The 22237-nt window shown below is 39.7% G+C and overlaps 1 protein-coding gene across 13 annotated transcripts in view; it reads left to right on the forward strand.

The window, feature by feature from the left end:
* Positions 1–22237, forward strand: part of JAK1 (Janus kinase 1) — a 210039-nt gene that overhangs the window by 138848 nt on the left and 48954 nt on the right. Inside the window, exon 1 of one of the 13 annotated variants that reach the window (XM_072974290.1) lies at positions 21628–21651. The exons of the other annotated variants lie outside the window; for them this stretch is intronic. The gene's annotated coding sequence lies outside the window, so the exon portion shown is untranslated. Of the gene's footprint in view, positions 1–21627; positions 21652–22237 lie in introns of those variants that run through there. 13 annotated transcript variants of the gene reach the window in all.

A 22237-nucleotide genomic window follows, 5' to 3' on the forward strand; every position in this document is an offset into this window, starting at 1 on the left:
AAGTAGAGATGTTGAAGTTATTGGGTTTTTGAGATGGGAATTCTTAGATACTTGTTGACAATTTCCAAACTTATAAGTGCCACTTAAATCAACAACTGTGTGTGTTTGGTAATGAGTGTGGATAGAGAAAAGGTGAAGATCAAGGTCTGAGTCCCAGGTCTCATCGACATTGGGACATTGGGAAATGGAGGAGGCTCCAGCCTCTGAAAATCAGGATGCTAGAACCTGGCCTCTCTTTCTTTCTCAGAATTGTTATAGGAATTGTGTAAGATACTACACTGAACACACACTGAAAATTATTTAGTGCTTAACTGCATGAATAAATACAGGAGTAGGAGAAGTTATTTAGGGGAATTGTTTTCCCACTTGATTTCTCTTCTGAAAATCTGTATGGGATTGGGTGAGGTGTGTGTGAATTTGGTATGTAGCAGAGGTTCCCAGTGTGCACGTTATACAACGGGGTGGGGAGGAGGACGTGGGGGTGGGGAGTGTGTTTGAAAAGTTTTACAAGAGGCCTACCACATGATGTATGCTTTAAATATGCTTTTATTTCTGTTTTTATCAGTCCAAGAAAATATGCAGCAGAGGGATCATGGGCTATTACTGTTAACAGGGTTCTCATATTCAAAAACTTTAACACTGATAATTTGACATACATAGAGATATATACGTGCATAGAAGTAATGTGTGTGTGCTAAATACGACTTGTTAGTTGGCGTTGTCTCTTTTTGTAAACAGGAATCTGCTTGAATTCCCAGATCTGAGTAAGCTGTTTGAACTTGCTATCATCTCAGTCTGCCCCTGTCTTTTCTGTCATCTTCCCTTCACTGGGAATGAGGCAGGGTTTCCTGAAAAGTGGGCTGTCTTCTGGGAAGACTCTCTGGCCAGCTGCCAGTGTGTCATATAATTTAGCCAATCACATAGTGAAAAGAGAAAATTTGCAAAAAGATTAGGAATGAAAACAGGAAAATCAAATGGCCTGAAAGGGAAAGAAGCAAGAAGGCAGAGGCTCATTTGGGATGGAGTTGGGGAAAGGCACCGCCACGGTGTCCCAGGTCACTGATTCTCCTTTCTCTTTGGGTTATTTTCTTTGTGCCCAACTTGATATACTCAGAATTGCAAGGATTTCCCCAGGTATTTTGGTTACTGAATAATAGGGAAATGTAACTTTTCCCAGGCATTACCTTCCAGAGCACCTGCTTGAGGTGACATTGCAGAAATACCTCATTCTCTACCCCTTCTTTTTATGAGTACCTTTTTAGTCTGATCTGATGAAACTGAAATTTTAGATTTTATTCCTATGCTTGTGTCTTTAATTTGAGGACATTGTGTATATGAGGCAGAGAAAAAGAATATGGATATAGGTGATTGAATGAATGGATGGATGAAGGATGAATGAATACCTTTTCTGAAGAATCTGGTATATTAGACTGTCTGCCCAGGAATGAAGGCTTTCTGTGATTGATACTCTTAGATAAATTTATAGAATTTCAAACGTGCAAGAGAACACAGAGACCATCTGACTCAGACTTTTCCAAATATGTATTCCATTAAAAATGAAGTCCCTAGGTTAAATAATTTTGCAGAAGTTGGAGTCTCACTACACTTAGTATCATATTAAAGGCTGAGTGTTCTTCAAACTTCTGGTTACCAGTGGGGAGAGGGAAGAGGGGAGGGGCAATGTAGGGGTAGGGGAGTAAGAGGTACCAACTATCAGATGAAAAATAAGATACAAGAATGTATTGAACAACACAGAGAATACAGCCAATATTTTATAATAATTATAAATGGAGTGTAACCTTTAAACATTTTGAATCACTGTATTGTACACTTGTAACTTATATATACTGTACAGCAACCATACTTCAATAAAAACATTGTTTTTAAAAGGCTGAGCAGAACCGGTGGCGTGACCCATGGGCTTCTGGAACCAGTGAGCAGAGTTTACTCAGTGGGGGTGCTGACTTGATAGTGTGCCACGATCCAGGTGTGCAGCTCAGAAGTCAGTGGAACTGCATTGGTAGCTCTGAGGGCAGAGAACCCCGGGGACACCAGAGCAGCACACTGACATTCCCACAGCTAAAGCGAGGACAAGGGCAGAGTCAACAAAGAGTACTTAAAGCACTCCAACCCCACCTACTGCACACCGCAGCTCAGAGCTGAGCCTCCATTCCAGCAAAAGGGGAGTAGGCCCACCCATCAGGGCTGTGACAGCCACAGAACAAAAAGGAGGCACCACACAGCAACCAGGGCAGGCTCTGGTTAGCACAACACCAGCCACACGCCCAACCAAAGGGATAGCAGCCAGTGCACACAGAAGAAAGATGTGGCAGCCATCCATACTAAAAACAGCTTGTGACAAAATTATTAGGGACACACAGTCTACACAGGAACACGTGCTCTTTAAAAAAAAAAAAATCCCATCAAGACCACAGTAGATAACTGATACTCCATAATCCATAGAGCCAGAGAGATATAAGTAAAATGAAGAAGCAGAGGAACTACTCCTAATTAAAAGAAGAGAAATCCCCTGAGAGAACGATCAATGAAATGGATCTTGATAGTCTACTAGATCATGACTTCAAAGAGGGAGTGATCAAAGTACTGAAGGGGGAAAAAAAAAGCACTGAAGAAACTAAGAGACTGAATAGAGACAGAGAAGACTTTAAAAAGGAAATTGAAACTATAAAGGGGAGCTGGTGAAAAACAGAAAACTCAGTGGTTGAGATAAGAGCTGAGCTAAAGGCAGTCAAAAGTAGACTAGACAATGCAGAGGAACAAATAAGTGACTTAGAAGACAAAATAACATAAGTCACCCAGAACAACAGACAGAAAAGCGAATAAAAACCAATAAAAGCAATATAAGGGACCTATGGGATAATACAAAGTGTACCAACCTACTCATAATAGGGGTCCCAGCAAGAAGTACCCAAATAGACCTACACCAAGACACATTATAATTAAGATGGTCAAGGTTAAAGATAAAGAAATGATTCTAAAAGCAGCAAGAGAAAAACAAAGAGTTAGTTATGAGGGAACCCCCATAAGGCTTTCAGCTTTTTTCTCTGCACAAACATTGCAGGCCAGAAGGGAATGGCAAGACATATTCAAAATTCTGAATGAGAAAAAGCTGCAACCTAGGATGCTTTATCCAGCAAGGCTATCCTTTAGAATAGAAGGAGAGAGAAAGAATTTCACAGACAAGCAAAAACTAAAAGAATTCAGCAATACTAAACCTATACTAAAAGAAATATTGAAAGGTCTACTCTAAATAGAAAAGAAGCAGGTTGCTAATAATTGGGAAAGTGATAACTACAATGAATTGCAACAGAATAAATATGAAGATGTAAAAGAGGACATCAAAATCATTAAAGGTGGGAGGGGGAGCAAGAAAATATAGATTTTTTTTCTTTGTTCTTTTTAGGATGGGTTTGAGCTTATATGACTATCAGTTTAAAGCAATAGATATAGTAATGGGTTAATATACTTGAAAAACAGGATAACTACAAGTCAAAAACATAAAATAGTGTCACAAAACCCAAAAAGAAACCAAGATAATACAAAAGAAAATTATCAAACAAGAAAAATAAAGGAATAGAAACCTCATGGTCTTGGATTAGAAGAATCAATATTGTTAAAATGGCCATATTGCCCAAGGCAATCTCAGATTTAATACGATCTTTGTCAGATTACCCAGGACACTTTTCACAGAACTTGAACAAACAATCCTAAAATTTATATGGAATCACAAAAGACCCATAATTACCAAAACAATATTGAAGAAAAAGAGCAAAGCTGGAGGAATAACCCTCCCAGACTTCAGACAATACTACAGAACTACAGTAATCAAAACAGCATGGTATTGGCATAAAAATAGACATATGGATCAATGGAACAGAATAGAGAGCCCAGAAATAAGTCCACAGACCAGTGGTCAATGAATCTTTGACAAAGGAGGCTAGAATATACAGTGGAGAAAAGACAGTCTCTTCAGCAAGTGGTGTTGGGAAAACTGAATAGCAGTATGTAAATCAATGATGTTAGAACACTCCCTCACTCCATACACAAAAATAAACTCAGAGTGGCTTAAAGATTTAAATATAAGACTAGACATAAATCTCCTAGAAGAAAAACACAGGCAAAACATTCTCTGACATAAATCTTAGCAGTGTTCTCCTATGGCAGTCTACCAGGAAATAGAAATAAGAGCAAAAATAAACAAATGGGGCCTAATTAAACTTATAAGCTTTTGCACAGCGAAAGAAACCATAAGCAAAACAAAACGACAATTTATGGAATGGAAGAAAATATTTGCAAATGATGCGACTGACAAAGGCTTAATTTCCAGAATACACAAACAGATCATACAACTTAATAACAACACCAAAAAAAACACAGCCCAATCCAAAAATGGGCAGAGGACATAAACAAGCAATTCTCCAATGAAGCCAATAGGCACGTGAAAAAATGCTCAGTATCACTAATTATCAGAGAAATGCAAATCAAAACTATAATGAGGCCAGTCAGGATGGCCATCATTCAAAAGTCCATGAATGATAAATGCTGGGGAGAATGTGGAGAAAAGGAAACCTTCTTACACTGTTGGTGGGAATGTAGTTTGATGCAGCCATTATGGAAAATAGTATGAAGATTCCTCAAAAAAAACTAAAAATAGTTACCATATGATCCAGCAGTCCCACTCGTGGGCATATACCCAGAGGGAACCCTAATTCAAAAAGATACACGCATTCCAGTGTTCATAGCAGCACTATTTACAATAGCCAAGACCTCGAAGTGACCTAAATGTCCGTCAACAGATGACTGGATAAAGAAGTTGTGGTATATTTATATGCAATGGAATACTACTCAGCCATAAAAATGAATAAAATAATGCCATTTGCAGCAACATGGATGGACCTAGAGATCATCATTTTAAGTGCAGTAAGCCAGAAAGAGAAAAATACCATATGATATCACTCATATATGGAATCTTTAAATAAATTAAAAAAAAGGACACTATGAACTTATCTAGAAAACAGAAACAGACTTATAGACATAGTAACCAATCTTACGGTTAATAGGGAAGAGGGGTGGGAAGGGATAAATTTGGGAGTTTGAGATTTACAAATATTAGCCTATATATAAAAAAAATTTTAAACAAATTTCTTCTGTATAGCACAGGGGACTATGTTCAATATTTTATAATAATCTTTAATGAAAAAGAATATGAAAATGAATATATGTACATACATGCATGACTGGGACATTGTACTGGACGCCAGAAATTGTCACATTGTAACTGACTGTACTTCAATTAAAAAAATAAATAAATAAAAAATTAAAAGGCTGAGCAGTCTTGTTAAAAATACTATTTACTAGTGTTTCCCTAATTTATTTCACTATGGACTTCCTTTTTTCCTTCTTTCTGTTTTCTTAGTTATATGTGTATAAAATAATTAACATTGCATAGAACACAAGGTTCCAGAAAACGTGGTTTAGGAATGCTGATTTAATCTAACCCTTATATTCATTTTGAGCTTGCCACTTCTCTTGGTCTTTGTCCACATTTATAAATGAGTAGATTGAATGAATTAGTCACTAATGTTATTCTTGGCTATGACATTTTCTGATTCAGATTTATTAACTTAACTGCTGTTTAAAAAGTTATGTTTCTATATCAAAGACTCTTATCTTTCTTGTTTCTCATTATAACCATAGAACCTTGTAAGTGCTCGGCATGTTGTAGCATCTCAGTGTTACTGGGCATGTTAATTTCAGAGGACTGTGTTAACTATGCCTTGAGGCTGTAGAGAAGAAAAGATCTTGTTCTTGCCCTCTGGGAACTTTCAGGCAAGTTGATGACTTTCCCAAGTGCATGGGATGTACCAGAGAGAGAACCCAAGTTAGAGTTTGATTGTGATAATCTGTACGATGGTGATGTATTAGACATGACTTCTGACCCTGAGTCGGATGTGTGGACTAGAACATAAGTGGGTTGGGCCACCATAACTTTCATGAGCAAAGATGTCATTTAGAGTTATGGCCAAGGTAGCAACCACATGATTCTTTTATCCCAGGCAAGGACTTTATGATATTACCAGCAACTGGTATTATTCCCATTTTATTTTTGAAATCTTGTAAATTTTATTTTTTTCTTTTCCCACATTTTTGTCTTTTAATGCATTCCTACTATATCATTTATGTTACGCCTAGTTTCAAGCAGGTCAACATAGATTATTCATTCATTCACTCATATTTAGATGTAATTGACATATGACATTATTAAATTTTAGGTGTACAACATAATTTGATATGTTTATACTCTAAAATTATTACCACAGTAAATTTAATGTCTATCACCACAGTTATATTTTTTCTTATAATGAGGACTTTGAAGATTTATTCTTATAGTAACTTACAAATATACAATATAGTATTGTTAACTATAGTCACCATGTTATACATTATATCCCCAGGACTTATTTATCTTGTAACTGGAAATTTGTCTCTTTTGACCCCTTTCACCTTTTGCCCACCCCTGTACCCCCAACCTCTGTCAGCCACCAATCTGTTCTCAGTATCTGTGGGTTCAGTTTTTGTGTTTTTTTTAAGATTCCACATGTAAATGAGATCATATAGCATATGTCTTGCTCTACCTGACTTATTTCACTTAGCATAATGCCTTCAAGGTCTATCCATGTTATTACAAATGGCAGAATTTCTATCTTTTAGAATTTAGAATTTAGAATTTTCTATCTTTTATCTATTATCTGAATAATATTCCATTGTGTGTGTGTGTGTGTGTGTGTGTATTTTCTTTACCATTCATTCTTTGGTAGACACTTAGGTTGACTCCATGTCTTGGCTATTGTAAATAGTTCTGTAATAAACATAGGGGGATGCAGATATCTTTTCAAGTGAGTGTTTTCATTTCCTTCAGATAAATACCTGAATCATATAGTAGTTCTATTTTAACTTATTTGAGGAATCGCCATACTGTTTTCCATAGTGGCTGCACCAATTTACATTCCCACCAGTTGTGCACAAGGGTTCCCTTTTCTCCACATCTTTGTCAACCCTTGTATTTTTGTTTTTTGTTTTTTTGTTTTTTTTTTTGATAATAGCCATTCTAACAGATGTAAAGTGATACCTCATTGTGGGTTTTATTTGCATTTCTCTGGTGATTAGTGATGTTGAATGCCTTTTTATATACCTTTTGGCCATCTCTATATCTTCTTTGGAAATATGTTTAGATCCTCTGCCCATTTTCAATTGGATTGTGAGTTTGTTTTTTTGTTTTTGGGTTTTTTGTTTTTGGCTATTGAGTCATGAGTTCTTTATAAATTTTGAATATTAACCCCTTATCAAAGATATGATTAAAAATATTTTCTCCCATAAGTAGGTGTCCTTTTTGTTCTGTTGGTAGTCTCCTTTGCTGTGCAGAAGCATTTTAGTTTGATGTAGTCCCTTGTGTTTATTTTTGCTTTGTGGCCTTTGCTTTTGGTGTCAAATTAAAAAAAATCATCACCAAGACTGATGTCAAGGAGCTTACTGTCTATTTTCTTCTATGAGTTTTATGGTTTCGGGTCTTACGTTTAAGTCTTTAATCCATTTTGAGTTGTTTTTTGTGTGCAGTGTAGTAGTCCAGTTTCTTTTGCATGTGGCTGTGCAGTTTTCCCAACAGCATTTATTGAAGCCCATTTTATAAATGAATTGAGGCTCAGAGACTTGGGAACATGTCTAAGTGGGCATATCTCCTGAATGAAAAGCCAGAATTAGCACTCTGGTGGGTGACTTTAAACTTTGAGCACTTAACCACTAGGCTTTCCATCCTCCCCTCAGTCCTTGTATCTTTAGTTATTCCATTCATATTAGAAGCTCACCTTAAAGAGATTCAGAGACGGTACGCATTTCCAGAGGATTAAGAAAAAGGGGCAAAGGCCATATGCTGGCTTCTTGGAAAGAAGCTTCCACACAACACTTTGTATAATTTATATCTAGTTGGCCAGAATTTACTCACATGGCTCCATCTTGCTGTAAGGGAGGCTGGTAGTTGTGGTCTTTATTGTGTGCATCCATACGTGCAGTTAAAAATTACTATTGAAGAAGAGGAGGAAGGATAATGGCACACAGCTAACAGTCCCTGCCACCCTCTCTTAAATGGGAGGTCTGTTGTCCGTCCGTTCCCATCTTCTTCCAACCATTGGTTAGTAGATCATCCTTTTCCCCTCTGTACCTTCACCTTTGCCCTTCTGAACCTTCACCTTTGCCCTTCTGATTCTTTTCTTCCCATCATCACTTAAACGTTTCAAGTCTCTCTTGACATGATATAACATAACACAACAGAGGAAAGAAATCTGTAAGTAAAAGCATTGTGTATCCCCAGTGTTCATGTTATATCCCTAGATCCTGGTACAATAACTATTTTCCATAACTGTTTGTTGAGAGAGCAGGTGAATGAGTGAGGGGTTGAAGCCTTGTGCTTTAGCTTTTATCGGCCGGCCGGGATTTATCTCCGAGAGGGAGCTGCTGTTCAGGTTTACCTGTGGCAAAAATAGTTGGACTGATCTTACTGCTGAGAATACCAAAGAGAGTAACGTATACTGACGGTTCTGGTTTTACCGCTTACTAGCTACACTGACATTTGGCAGATAATGGCACCTCTCTGAGCCCCAGTTTCCTCATTAGAGGAAATGAAGACTCTACTGACCTCACAAGGTTGTTACGTGATTCAATGGGGGAAAACTATGATAAAGATTAACTCCTTGATAATACTATTTCCACTTTCTATATTGATTTTTAAGATCAAGGAGTATTTTTGCTCCTACTATTTTATTTCTCTAAAGTGACTTTTAAAATTTAAATGCCTTCATACCATGGAATATTTTTCAGCCATAAAAAGGAATGAAATATTCACACATGCTACAGCATGGATGAACTTTGAAAACATTATGGTGTTAGGTACAATAAGCCAGACACAAAAGGCCACATACAATGTATGATTTCATTTATATGAAATGTCCAGAATAGGCAAACAGATTAATGACTTCCAGGGGTGTAGTAGAGGAGAATGAAGAGTGACTACTAATGGGCACAGGGTTTCTTTTTGAGGTGATGAAAATGTTCTGAAATTAGATAGTGGAAATGATTGTACAACTTTACCAATAGACTAAAAGCCACTGAATTGTACACTTTAAAAAATTAAAAAATTTTAAATGCCCTCACAGAGCAATATTATAGTAAATCAGAGAATATTTTAAACCTGTGTCTATAAATTTGGTTCCGAATTTATCATTGGTTCGTCTGTAACAGCAATCAACATTTGGTCCATACTCACCGTGAACTTGACTTTTATTTTCACTTCCTGGCCCAACTGAATTGGTTGATACATCAGCTTAGACCGTCATTTCACCTAGGCAACTCCCAACACACTGAGAAATCTCAGGTGGGGGAAGATACTAAAAAATACAAGGTTACAAAGTTTTGCACAATTCAGTAAGACCTCTAACTGGACATTTAATATAAAGTTTCTCAATCTCTTAATTGCAAATTAGTGTCTAGTATTCACATGGGTTAGGTGGGTACTTCTAGAGAGATGTGGGGATGGTCAGGGAAGGCACCCTGGGAAAGGAGATGTTTAAGCATCTGTTCCTTCCACGAGCATTGATTGAATATCTGCTGTACCCTAGTCACTGTTGTTGGGTGCTGCCTGTAGCCAGATAATAGCTATGGTTCCTGCCCTCATGGGGCTCAAAGACAGTGGAGAAGACACAGTTCTACAGACAGTCACAGAGCAGGATTGTAAGTACTGCTGTGAAGGTATGCACAGGCTGCTTCTGATGTCCCAATTTGGCAGGTCGCTCAAATCAGGGAAGCCTGGATGACAGATACGATTTCTGAGCTGTGAACTGAAGAATGAGTGGGAATGACAAAGGCTTGGAGGACAAGGGTCTCCTGGATTCCAGGAATTGCAGATAATACATTGGAGTTTAGGGTAGAAATAGTGATAAGCCATGGGAGGTGAGATCACAAGTAGCTTTTGAAGGCCATCTTTTCTGAGAAAGTAGAAAATAAAGGATTTTAAGAGAAAGCATAAGACTTTCAGATTTGCAGTTTAAAGATAGGCTGCACTGTGGAGACTGGAATAGAGGCAGATGAGAAGAAAGACAGCAACTTTTCAGGAGACAGTTGCCCTAATTTGAGAGAGAAATCATGGGATGATGGAGAGAAGTAGATGGAGACAAAGGGGTTAGAATGATTGGGGCTTCTTCACCAGTTGAGGGCGTGAGCAGTGTGTGACTCCCAGGACCACTGTCCACTGCGCCATCGCCTCTTCCGTCTCTGACCCTGGTCTGCCCCCTCTGTCTTGTTTCCTGCTTCGCTTCCTGAATATGCTCAAGTCACCTTACTAGGCAGGCTTGCTGCTTTTCTCCCTGCTGCCTTTGATCACACCTTTATCTTCACCTGGAATGGAAGTCACCTCTCCTCTTTGCCTGTCCAAATCTCTGACTTACGAAGCCTTTGGAATCATTCTGTGTGCCAGTGATGTCTTTCTCCTTTGAAGTCACAGCATTTCCAATACCTCTGCCACTTACTAATAAATAATTATATTTTGCCTTGTCAAATCTCTTAATTGCTTTGGGTTGTTAGTAACTCTTGAACTGTTTTAAAATTACAGCAAACAGAGAGATGTATTGATATGATAGCTTAAATAGTGGACTAGGAGTCAGCTCTCCTGAACCCCCAGTCCCAGCCCTAAAGAACTTATAGTTTGAAGATGACAGTAATTTGTACTTTTAACTAATCAGGCCTGTATTGACGAAGACACGTATACCACCTTTACTGATTAGACAGGTAGAAAATTGACATCCTGTTATTTTGACTGTTAGTGGAATTTGACCTTTTCACCATGATCATTTGTCATTTTTTTCATCAGGTATTTCCGTTTCCTTTGCCTCCTCGTGACTTAGATTTGAGTCCCAGTTGACAAATACATAAGACCTTCCACAAGTCACTTAGTATCTCTAAGCCTTAGTTTGCTTATGATTAAAATAAGAGGAATGATAATTAAAATTATTGTGATTTAAAATTGTAGAATAGATAAACAAGATTATACTGTAAAGCACAGGGAAATATACACAAGATCTTATGGTAGCTCACAGAAAAAAATGTGACAATGAATATATATATGTTCATGTATAACTGAAAAATTGTGCTCTGTACTGAATTTGACACAACATTGTACAATGATTATAAATCAATAAAAAATGTTAAAAAATTATTGTGAGGATTACTGGAGATCATGTATTGAACGTGCTTTGTAAGCTGTTAAAAGTATAGGATAGTATTTGTTGATTTTGTGTTTATTGATTTTGCATTGATCTTGATTAGTTAATGGATATGAACAATGAAACCAACTCTGCTTTCTTGCATTCATATGAAGAGGGGCTAAAAAGGCAGAGGCTATTTCATTAATGTGTATTTTGGTGCAGTGTGGGATCCGTGAGATGTGACATCTGAGGACCTGGTTTGTGCGGCGCTTCTGCTGCTTGTTAGCTCTGTGTACAGGTGTAACGCACTGAACAAACAATTCTTTTGGCCAAGACAGAGATGTTCAGGGAACACCTGGCTGGAGACATGTCGGAGAACTCCATGGCTGATAAAACGTTCATGTAAGCGCGTGGAGACTGTTTAAATGGATGATAGTACAAGGGAACTTGCTGATGCAAATTCCACTAACTGGATTCCCCCTCTCCCCCTGGTTCTCCTCCTCATAGTTGTGTGAAATGAAAATCGGTCCAAATCACGATCCTAAGGCCCGAGAAGGTCTACTACGGCCTTCTGAATCATCAAAGGCAGATGCATTTCCATTCAACATGACTTTTGTGAATTCTGCCATATTTAGATCCCTGGAAACATGCGTACCTTGTGTCTATCAATTATCCAGAACACTGAATGTAGATAAAAGGGAAACAGGCTGCATAAACAGCTCTACTGAGTAATAGATGACCTCCTGACCTCCTATTTTTGTCTCTGTGTCCTGTTTTCCCAAGGACGAAATGTTACAAAAATAATTCAGAGTGACTCCTAAGGTATCCCTGTGAACTCCCCGCTGAGACTGCACTGCAGGGGACGATGAATCAACAGCCAGAGTGTTCATCCCCCAGTGCTGTTTGTGAATGTCCTGGAGGGGCTGGCTCTTCAGCCAGGAGGCCAAAGCTTTGGGAAAGTTTTTTCTGACTCATTCACAGCGTAGTTCGCAGAAGAAAACCTCTAGCTTCTCATTTTTTTTTTTAAAGAAAAACAAACTTCTTTGTGGGAGTCCTGTGTGTACAGTAAGGTGGGTTAGAGTATGGGTCCCCCACATGAGTATTCAAATTAGCACCTACCAGTAGCAACACTTGGGACCCTGCTCAGTTACCTTTTATTGTCCTAGGATGTTCACACTGGGTGGGGGAAGGGGATGGGGAAATCTTAGTGTATGGTGCCTGTGTATCCATCAAGGACTAGTTGATCCATTTAAAATGTGTTAAAGAGGAGTATTATTTTTCACAGTTGAATTTCAAGTGCTCCCATGCCGTTCCCATCATCTCCTTGTGCCTGAGTTCCCCCACCCCCACATAGCACACATATTCATGTGCAGGGGGACTTCCTTGTTTCTGAGGAATTCATGTAGGTCTGGGAATTTAAGTTCTCTAGGGTTGTCTCCTCAAAGGAAAATCCATATTTCTCGTTTAGGCATTTGTGGTCCACTGTAAACTGGCCTTAGCTTTTTCCCTTTCCTCATTTCTTCCTGTTCCCACGAACCTTTTGTTCAATCTCCAAAGGGTTTTACACCCCACTTTTCCTTCTTTTGTTGCTTCCTCACATCTCCATTATTTGCAGTGTTCTCTTCAGTCAGCTGCTGTTCTCTTCCTGTTTGTGTATCTTCCTTGTTCCTGAAGGTTCAGTGCAAATCCCACCTGCTCCATACAGGTCGTGCTGTTGTATTGCCTCCTATGGGCCTGGTGTTCTGTTAGACCTGCATATTTTTTTTTCTCTCAGTTTAGAACAATCCTGTGAAATAATTATTATTATCCTTATTTGCTCAAGAGAAAGCAGTCACAGAAAGGCAATCTCCTTGACCAGAATGTTTAATTCTGCCATGCTGGCTTTCTCTGAGTTTTTCTGGACTGGATGAACCTCAGCTTCAACCTCACACCTTCTTTTTTGCCTTGCTGGGGCGTGTCTTGCGTTTGGTAATCAGTTGTGGATTATCATCATACTGGGTCGCTCACTCCTCCTTGCATTCTTTATGTTCCTACCAAGCTGTGCTTCACAGACTTGTCATAGAGAGTTTCTGTTTGTTTTACTTAATGGGTGATTTCTAGGAGCAAATGAGTTATTCCTTCTAGTTGTTGTTATGCTTATGTTTCCCTGTTAGTCTAATTAGTCATTAATGCCCTACCGCAGTACTGACCTCCAAGCGGTCTTAGCACATTATCCTCCCCTTCTCTCTTTCTGCGCTATTATTCCCTTGAAAGGAGAGGCAGAAGAAGCTCCATGGCTGGAGTCTGTGTTGTTCTCCCTTCCCCCAGAAATACCAACAGGAAAATTAAATGGAATGAATGAAGACCACGCACTGCCACTACATATTTTGGTGCAGTGCGGTGGATGCCAGTTTGGTTATATTTAAGTGTTGTTCATTAGACAAGGGTTATTCTTGCTTGGGACTTTGCCTCAGAAGTACCCAAAAGTGTCTTATTGAAGTTCTGCCTTATGTGCAGAGTATAAAGTGAGCTTTCATCTTGAGAAGGAATAGCTGTGTTTGATCACCTTTTTCAGCTCATTGGTAGAAAAATATGAAGTTGCTACAGAAGACTCTTAGCCAAATTCATGATACATACCGTCTACCAACTAGACCTCTAAAACTTGAGAAGCTTCCCCTTCCCCAGAAATACCCATTGCTGGTCATATGCTGAGTTCTTCTTCCATTCACAAAGGTTATTTCCATGAAATACATTGAAAAATGTTCACAGATACGAAGTAAATAGAATAGATTTTGAATTCTTTAGTTTCCTGCAAAACTGGAGATGTGATCGTAAGGTTAGTGACTGGGGACTGTGGGAATAAATCATGGGTAATTATTGGCAGAATTTAAAACATGAATATTCCATGCTTTGCAGATATCGTTTTTATGTTTTCCTGATCTCTGGCACCATTATATGGATTTAGGAGGTAACCAACTGAAGAGCTTTCTGGGAGAAGAAACTGGTTTGTGAAATGAAGACTGGGTGTGGCGGTGTACAGTGGGTCTCAGTGCAGCTGACAGTCAGAGGAATTCCAGATGAAATACATTTCACTGTTTCATGTTCAGCTGGGGAAGATATATACATTGAATATGAACAGTGAATACAGAGTAAATTTTATTTTGGTAATCTGTTTGTGTCCTTTAAACCAGTTGTTCTCAAACAGTGGCTTATTATTCATTAGTGGACTATGAAGTTATTTAGCATTTAAAAATCTGTTATAAAATAGAAGAAAATAGTACAGAATAGAAAATATCAGAATGAATTGTGCATAGTAAGGATATCTTTTTGTGAAACTCATATTTTGTTATATACATACTATAAAATGTATTTCTTACTGTGGGTCATGGTCAAAAAGGTTTGAAAAGCTGTTGCAAAGCACAGCTGTCAGCGCGGGTTCCTGGAATGTCAGATCGTGGTGTAGAACCATTACTGGCCTCTGGGCTGGTGCTGGAGACAACTGGGACAGGCAGGGAGGAGGGTGAGAGGAGGCTTCCTGCTCTGCAGGAGCAGTGTTGACCTGGTGATCAAGTCTGCTGCCTAGGTGAAGACCGAGTGGGTTACTCTGCAAATACAGATCTCAACAGAGCTCTGCCTGCAGTGCAGCCTCGGAGACTATTGGCAGGCTGTTCCAAATCTAAGCATAAAAACTGATTACAATTTCTTGGTTGAGGAGAGGTGTAGGGAACCATGTAGGGAGATTTTTCTTGAGATTTCGTCTTATTTTTCTTCCCCAGCCTCTCTTATCTTGAGACAGTAGATGAGATCCTTTGAAGGTTAGACTGGAGTGGACATTGTCATTTGGCAGCAGTTAACATGCATTGGCATTGCCTAGCATGCGCCTTCATTTCTGGAATGACCTTCATTTGTTGCTATGGAAGCTGAAGGAGATACAGACATGTGACTGGGGGCGAACTAGGTTTCAGCTTTTTGGATTCCTCTGTTCCAAGACATTGAGTCTGGAGGGAATGATGCAAATAAGTAGGGGCAGCTTGAGGTCTTTTTGTGGAAGCAGCATAGCCAGAAATCCAGTTGTGATGGCTGGTTGACCAGTGGTGGCCATGGGAAAATGATGTCCTTATCAGACTGTTCCTGTGTCCTTAGATATCTTTCCCTTAATTCATTTTCATCCTAAGGTAAACAGAGCTGTTTCTGTTGTTTGCATCCAAGAATCCTGAGTGGTTAAAGAATTACAGGAAACATATTAGATGGGTTTCTGCCTCCAAAGAGCTTAGTACATAACAGAGAGGGAGTAGGTGAATATACGATAGACATACAAAAAAATTAGTAAAAGTTGACAAGGGATGGGGAGGACTCAGGGTTGTTTCCTGCACTTTCCCTGAAGTTATAGTTACCTTCAAGCTTCGTCAAATGACATAGCAGCAAGAGGTTCTATGTCTTTGCATGATGATACTTTGAAAATACAAATTAATGAAGAATTAGTTGTGTTGGGGTGCAGCATAATATGGTTTCAAACATTTGTAAGATAGTGTTTCTTTGCTTTGTGACTTTTGGGTTTTGTTTTGTTTAAATCTAACTTTTTGAAAGCTTTGAGTATACTCAACAGAAAACTGATGAACTAGTGAACTGTGAGCTTTTTGAGTGTGAACCAGTCGCAACTTATTTTAGAGTAGGAGATTTGAGAAATCTTGATTCTTCACAACAGCCCTGTAAAGTAGATACTGTATTAATTCCAGAGGAAACAAACTAGTAGAGGTTGAAAAATTTGTCTAAGGTCGCACAGACACTAGAGCTGTGACCCGATCCAGGTAGGGTGATTCCAGACCAAGGCTTCTAACTGCTTCTGTTCTGTAAGGAACCTTAGGGGTCATCTCATACATTTTTTTTTTATTACACAGGATTTGCGCTCAGAGAGATTTAGAGGCCTATTTAAGACCTGGCAGGTCCTGACAGAACCCAGGTCTCTTCCTGATCGGCAGCTTCTCTTACTGCCTACGGGCAGAAGCTGGGACCCATGCGCATGCACAGTGTCCTTGGTCCACCCTCCCCACCTGCCATGCGGTCTGCTGCTTTCCTGCCTGACCCTCTTGGTTTGCATGGTCCTTCCAGCACTTACATCCTTGTGATTTTCCTTCCTCCCACCCTTTTCCAGAACAGCTGCACCCTTCCTTTTGTTTTTAATCTTCTCTATTTCTCGAGGCTGGGCATCGAGTCCACTCTCCCTGATCACTTCATAGTCCTTTCTTGACTCCTGTGGTTCCTAATGCCTGTCTCACAGCAGCTCCTTCACATTCACTTTCCTGAGGTTCCTGTGTAAATGTGTATCTTGCCAGCTGTGAGTAGGCTGTAAGATTGTGGCGGGCTCAGATTTCAAGCGTGGTACCTCTTTAGGTTCACCCAGAGCCCCACGCCTTGCCCAAGGAGGTGTGGCACACTGAAAGAGCATTGAAGCTGGAGGCTAAGAAATGTGTCTGAGCCCAGTCTTGCCACTTACTGGCCACCTGAGCGTGGGAATGTCTGAAGCTGAATCTTCTCATCTGTGAAGGGCGGGTGAGAGACTTGAATGTGGTTATAGATGTGAAAGCCCTTTTTTAAAGCTACAAAACACCGTGTAAATGCAAGGTTTTATTGTGATGGTACAAGTGCTTAGCGAGTATTTTAGTAATGAATGATTGGAAAGCACAAAAGATGAAGACAGGTCATTCTCTCCACCTTCCATGGTTGGAGTATCCACTTCTGCCACCTTATTTTGACCCCTATATTTGGGCTCTTTAATGAAGTTATAGATGTATTAGTGGAAAAGAAGCAAAGGTTGGGAAAGGGATAGCAACGCATCCTGATGCAGTGTGGCTTCTAGGTAAACACTTACTGACTTTAATTAAGCAAAACACTGTACTTACTTTGACCCGAAGCAGCCCCTCGGGGAGAGCAGGCTCGCTGGGAGCAGTGCACAGAGCCCCAGCCCTCCGCGTTGGCATCGATTGTTGGATCACCCCTAGAAGTTTATTGTAAATGAAGCAGCACTTACGGTTCTGGAGTATTCCTGGAATTGCTGCTATAGTTAGAAGTGAGTTATTCCACGTGGCAGGAGTGGCATATAGAAAAGCCGTATTTCTAACATGCTGACAGGAAAAAATAGCAGATTTTGTATTTATGTCATCTTTTTGGCTGGAATCCATCAGCTTTGCATAGCATCTTGTGATGCCTTCATCAGAACAGTTATCCAGGTCTCAGCAAAGCCCGGGGCACTGGGAACAACAGACACAGTCACTTCCAAGGCTCTGGTGGGTGCAAAGCCCCGGGCGATGGGACTGAGAGGGAAGCAGAGATGCTCTCCCTGGTGTGTGTGTTAGGCCTAAAGGAATTTCCGTGCCCACCAGGGTGGGCCTGCGCCAGGACCACCAGAACTTCCTTCCTACACCTTCCACCCCTACCCTAGTGGTGCCAGAGCAGAGCGTAAATTGTGGGCCGCAATGCAGGCACGGTGAGGGGCACTTGAATGAATTTGTGGATGAGGTTCTTTCAGTGTCTAGAGGGAAGGGCCTGGAAAGAGGTCAGTCGTCCCAGGTGGGTGATAGACTGGTGGGGAATGCTAAGAAGCCAGAGAAGACAGTGTTGTTGATGATGGGGGGCACTTTAAAGCCATTTTTACCACCCTGTGGAAAGAGCCAGGTCCTTGAAATCAGGAGTCACGTGTTTGAATCCTGGCACTCCCACTCACTGGCCTAAAACCTCTCCTGCTCTTCTATGAAAATTAAGTGCGAGCCTGAGCTCCATGCATGAGATGTTGCAGATGCTCGTTTATATTAGAATTTCCTCTCCTTGACTGGAACTGCATTCCTTCAAGCTGTAATCAGTTTAACAGAAATTTACGGCCAAGCTAGGAATGCTTACTGCCTGCTGCTCAGTGTTAGGCACTTGATATACATTAACTCATTTAACTCTTAACAACTCTTAAGAGATAAATGCTATATTTATCCACCCCGCCCCCTTGCCCCCCTCCACTCCCCCCAGAGCTGAGAATGTTGAGGTTAAGGAATATTAAGAAACTTGCCTAAGATTACAGTAGCTAGTTGGTCGGAAGGAAGGAGTCAAACCCAGGTCAGGATGACTCCAGCTCACACTCCTGACTGCTCTGCTGTTTCATCTGAAATTTAAGAAACGGAGCTTTGATTTATGACCAGGCTTCTGCTCAGAATCCAAATTCTTTGTTCTAAGTAATTTGACAGCGCACTTCAGTCCTCTGCCACAAAGCCTACATTGCTTTAGCACTAACGTCTTTTACATCAACAGCCTCATTTGAAAAAGGCATTGTAGGAGTTTAAGGAAGACTTTTCGAAAGATTTCTTTGATCCTTCGGGCAGGATGTTTCCTCTCAGGTTAATGGATGGGCTCAGATTAAAATGATTTGCTCAAGGTCCACTTGCTGGTCATGTATAGAGGCAGTAAAACCCACAGCCTGGATTACAGTGATATTTCCTTTGGGCAATGTTGCTTGCTCTGTTACCTTCATCTTTCTTAACCATTTAACTGTTTACTGATCACCTAGTATGGTAAAGCACTGAGCAGAGACGACAGAAGCCCCTGCCCTCTTGGAGTACATATTGTTGCATGAAGCTTCCTCACCAGTCTTAGACTGGTGCCTGCTGAGGTAGTTTTAAGGTTTAAGATCATCACTCTTAAAATTTCTTAAGGCATTGATTTCAGGACATTTTCTAAATAACATATTTTCCTTTTCATTTTGTCTGGGTTCATACCTTAATTCATCACCATTTTTGTTTGTATCTTCTCCTTTAGAAAGCAAAAACTTTATTTCCTTTAAGACATCCATAAATGTGATGTTTTCTTGAGTAAATATCCGAAGTATTTTATTTTGATTCTAGTCATTGATTTTAACCATCATCCAGTCTATTTTTTTTTATAACCATGCAGATCTGGCAGTGGCCTTTGGCCAAAAGCAGTCATATTCTGAGCATCATATTTGTGAATATTAATATGATCTATCTTTAGATAGATCACTATTCAAATTTAAAATTTATGTTCTTCACTTACGTAGGTATCCGTGTTCCTAAAGATGTTCTTGAAAATTTAAGAGGTTTCCAGTATCTTCGGACATAGATTTCTGGAATTTTGCATCTTAGGAAATAGTGCTGTCCCATCTTTTGCAGTTAGTCCTGTTTAAACTCACAAAATTGGTTTTGTTTCTCTTATTTTTCCCTCGTTCAGAAAGTATCAGATACACATGCCTCTTGCATAAGATTTTTATAAACTAAAAAATTCAAGAATCTACAAAATTTCCCTGATTTTTTAAAATGTAAAGTAGCATCTGCAATATTGAGCCACTAAAATAATCCTTTATTACTGAAAGAAAGGCATTTTCTTTCAAGTCCTTGAAAATTTATAAGTAGAGTGAAAAAATTCACTATCATCAAAAAGCTTTTGATTACTTTTATTTTTCCCATTTTCTGAGCGTCTGTGTGTTCATTTGAGTTAAGAATGGAACCCAGTAAATCATGTTATTTTTAAAGGGTAGTGTGATTCCTACTGGTCAGTTTTTCTAACATTAAAAATTTTCTTTTTGTTATCTTGAGCAAAAACTTGAATTGATTTCTCAGAATTATCCAAAGTATCTATAAGTTGGTCTTACTCTTTTCCTACTTGTTCTAAAAATAAGTAGCTAGAGCATATTGTTCAGTTTATTTAGAAGGAAACGTTATTTGAATGAAGCCATTGCACAAACACTATGGAACCCAAGAACACTTGTCATCCTGAATGAGTCATCATTTCATATAAAATGGATCACCAGCTTGGGTTTAAGTGCTTAGAATGGTGCCTAGCATGCCTTTTAAGTGCTTTGTGGGTGTTTGAAAACTTTTATCATTACAATGTCAATTTTCTGAGAGCAGGGATTTTGTTGTTATTGAATCAGCCTATAAAAACATCATAGTAAATGCATATTGTCAAGAAATTCTGTTACTGATCTTGATTTCTCAGAATTTAACCTCTAGGCTAAGCGTCACAAACTTATACCGTAGTTTTATTATCCTGTCCAGTAATTCTGAAGGTCAATTTGAAAATTAGGTACAACGTGGTTTCAATATAGTGTTGCTTGCAGAAGAGAAAGAATAAGGGAAAAAACAGACTCTTCTTGATTACAGGTTTTGATAGAATCCTAGTGATTTTAGTCTGATTCTCAAAACTTGCCTGAGGCCCAGAGCAACCCCATGACGCCTGTGTTCAGTAACACGTGATCTGACGGTGCATGTTAAAATGCTTTGTGAGTTTTAAAAAGATTTACGTGGTAGCCCTAATTTAAATTTAAATTTAAAGAGCCTAGGCAGCTGGAATTTTAGGTCTCTTCCTACTCTAAACGGTTCTGTGTTTGTGTCCATTTGCTGTCTGGGGCAAGCTTCTTGCCGTTCTGAAACGTGGAGCCCGTTTGGTCGATTTTTGGTCATCCTTGGCAGCGTGCTGCGGGAAACGTGGGGTAGCAAGGCCACAGACTTGCTCTTAGCGAGTGTGAATGGGCAAGTGCTGTTCTTTACCCAGGGGTAAAAAGGCACTGGAGGGATATCCCCATTTATGCAGCTGGAGAGACCAGGCTAGCTCCGTCGCTCCGCAGGGCCTTTACACATGCTGGTCCTTTATCCAGACTTTGTTCTCCCGTGATAGGTGTTAGATCTCAGCTCAATATTCCTTTCCTCTTGAGTCCCATACTGCATCACATTCCTCTTACTGTGTGCTCTCTCTTCTTCCTTCATGCATTTTAAGTTCTTTATGGTTACTTCTTTCTGTGCATGTTTGTTTGATTCTATTAGTCCTAAGGACTGTAAGCTCCACATGAGCACAGACCATATTACTCTTGTTCTTCATTGCGGCCTCCTGATACAGCTCAGCTTCTGGCATGAGCTGCTGAAAAATACTTGTTGAGTGAGTCTCTTGAATGTGGGACTTGAACCCCTGTTCTGAGCTGAAGCAAAGTATTAACATGTAGCTAGTTTCAGATTGCTGTTTTGATGCAGGGCAGGGTATTTTTTACATCATTAAAACAATTGCTTACAGTAAATGTTTAGAGCTGAAAGTGCAAAGATTTGTTCTTTGAATTTTGTTGAAATTTTCCATGACAAAATAGCCAAGTCAAAGTTGTCACATCAAAATTCATACTTGTATCCCCTGCCTGGCCTCCTATTACTACTTTTACCTAAGTCTTACCCACTGCCGAAGAAGCCTTCCCAAACCAGCCCTCTCCAGCGTTAGTCACCAGAGTTAGCAGGAGGCATAGAAAGTGACTTCATGACACACCCACTCCACTGATTTTTGTTTTCCTTTTTCACTTTCATTTGTGCCATCTCCCACTTCAACTGTGAAGCCTTTTGGGAACGCTGGCCTTGTAACCGCAGAGGTAACCCATCTCCCTCTCCTCAGGCCCCTCTCCGCTTCTGCCATGTAATGCATGGGACTTTGCTCTTTCTCAAGCTGGATTCTGATAAAATGTGTTGAATGACCAACAAAACTGAGATAATAATACCTGTTCACTTGGAAACCACTCACAGATCACTATGGATGGTGGTTCTTTATCTGCAAAAAATAGTTTGATTCTACTCTTAAGACAGAATTTGTGAGGAGCACCAAGGAAAGTTGTTAAAACAGCACAGAGCTGTGTGTGTGTGTGTGTGTGTGTGTGTGATAGTGGTGTTGGCTGGTGGTGAGAATGGGACCAGATACTTTTAATTCTGCAGAACCAAGCTGGTATTCTTGTTTAGTATGAATTAGATTTTGAGGTGAGGTTGGAGTTGGAAGGGCCTTTATTGCTGCCTTAAGTTTTCAAGTAAAAATGGCTCTAAATCTGTTGGTGAACTGAAAGCATATTGGTCAGATTTGTCCCCAGGCTCTCTTCCTTTCGCATACCATCTGCTGCTTTGCCATTAAAATGACATCTAGGATAGGCTGGTTTTGGAGGAGGGTAATTCTAAAGGAAATGGGAAATA

The sequence above is a fragment of the Vicugna pacos genome, chromosome 13 (assembly GCF_048564905.1).
Source record: "Vicugna pacos chromosome 13, VicPac4, whole genome shotgun sequence".
Classification (NCBI taxonomy): domain Eukaryota; kingdom Metazoa; phylum Chordata; class Mammalia; order Artiodactyla; family Camelidae; genus Vicugna; species Vicugna pacos.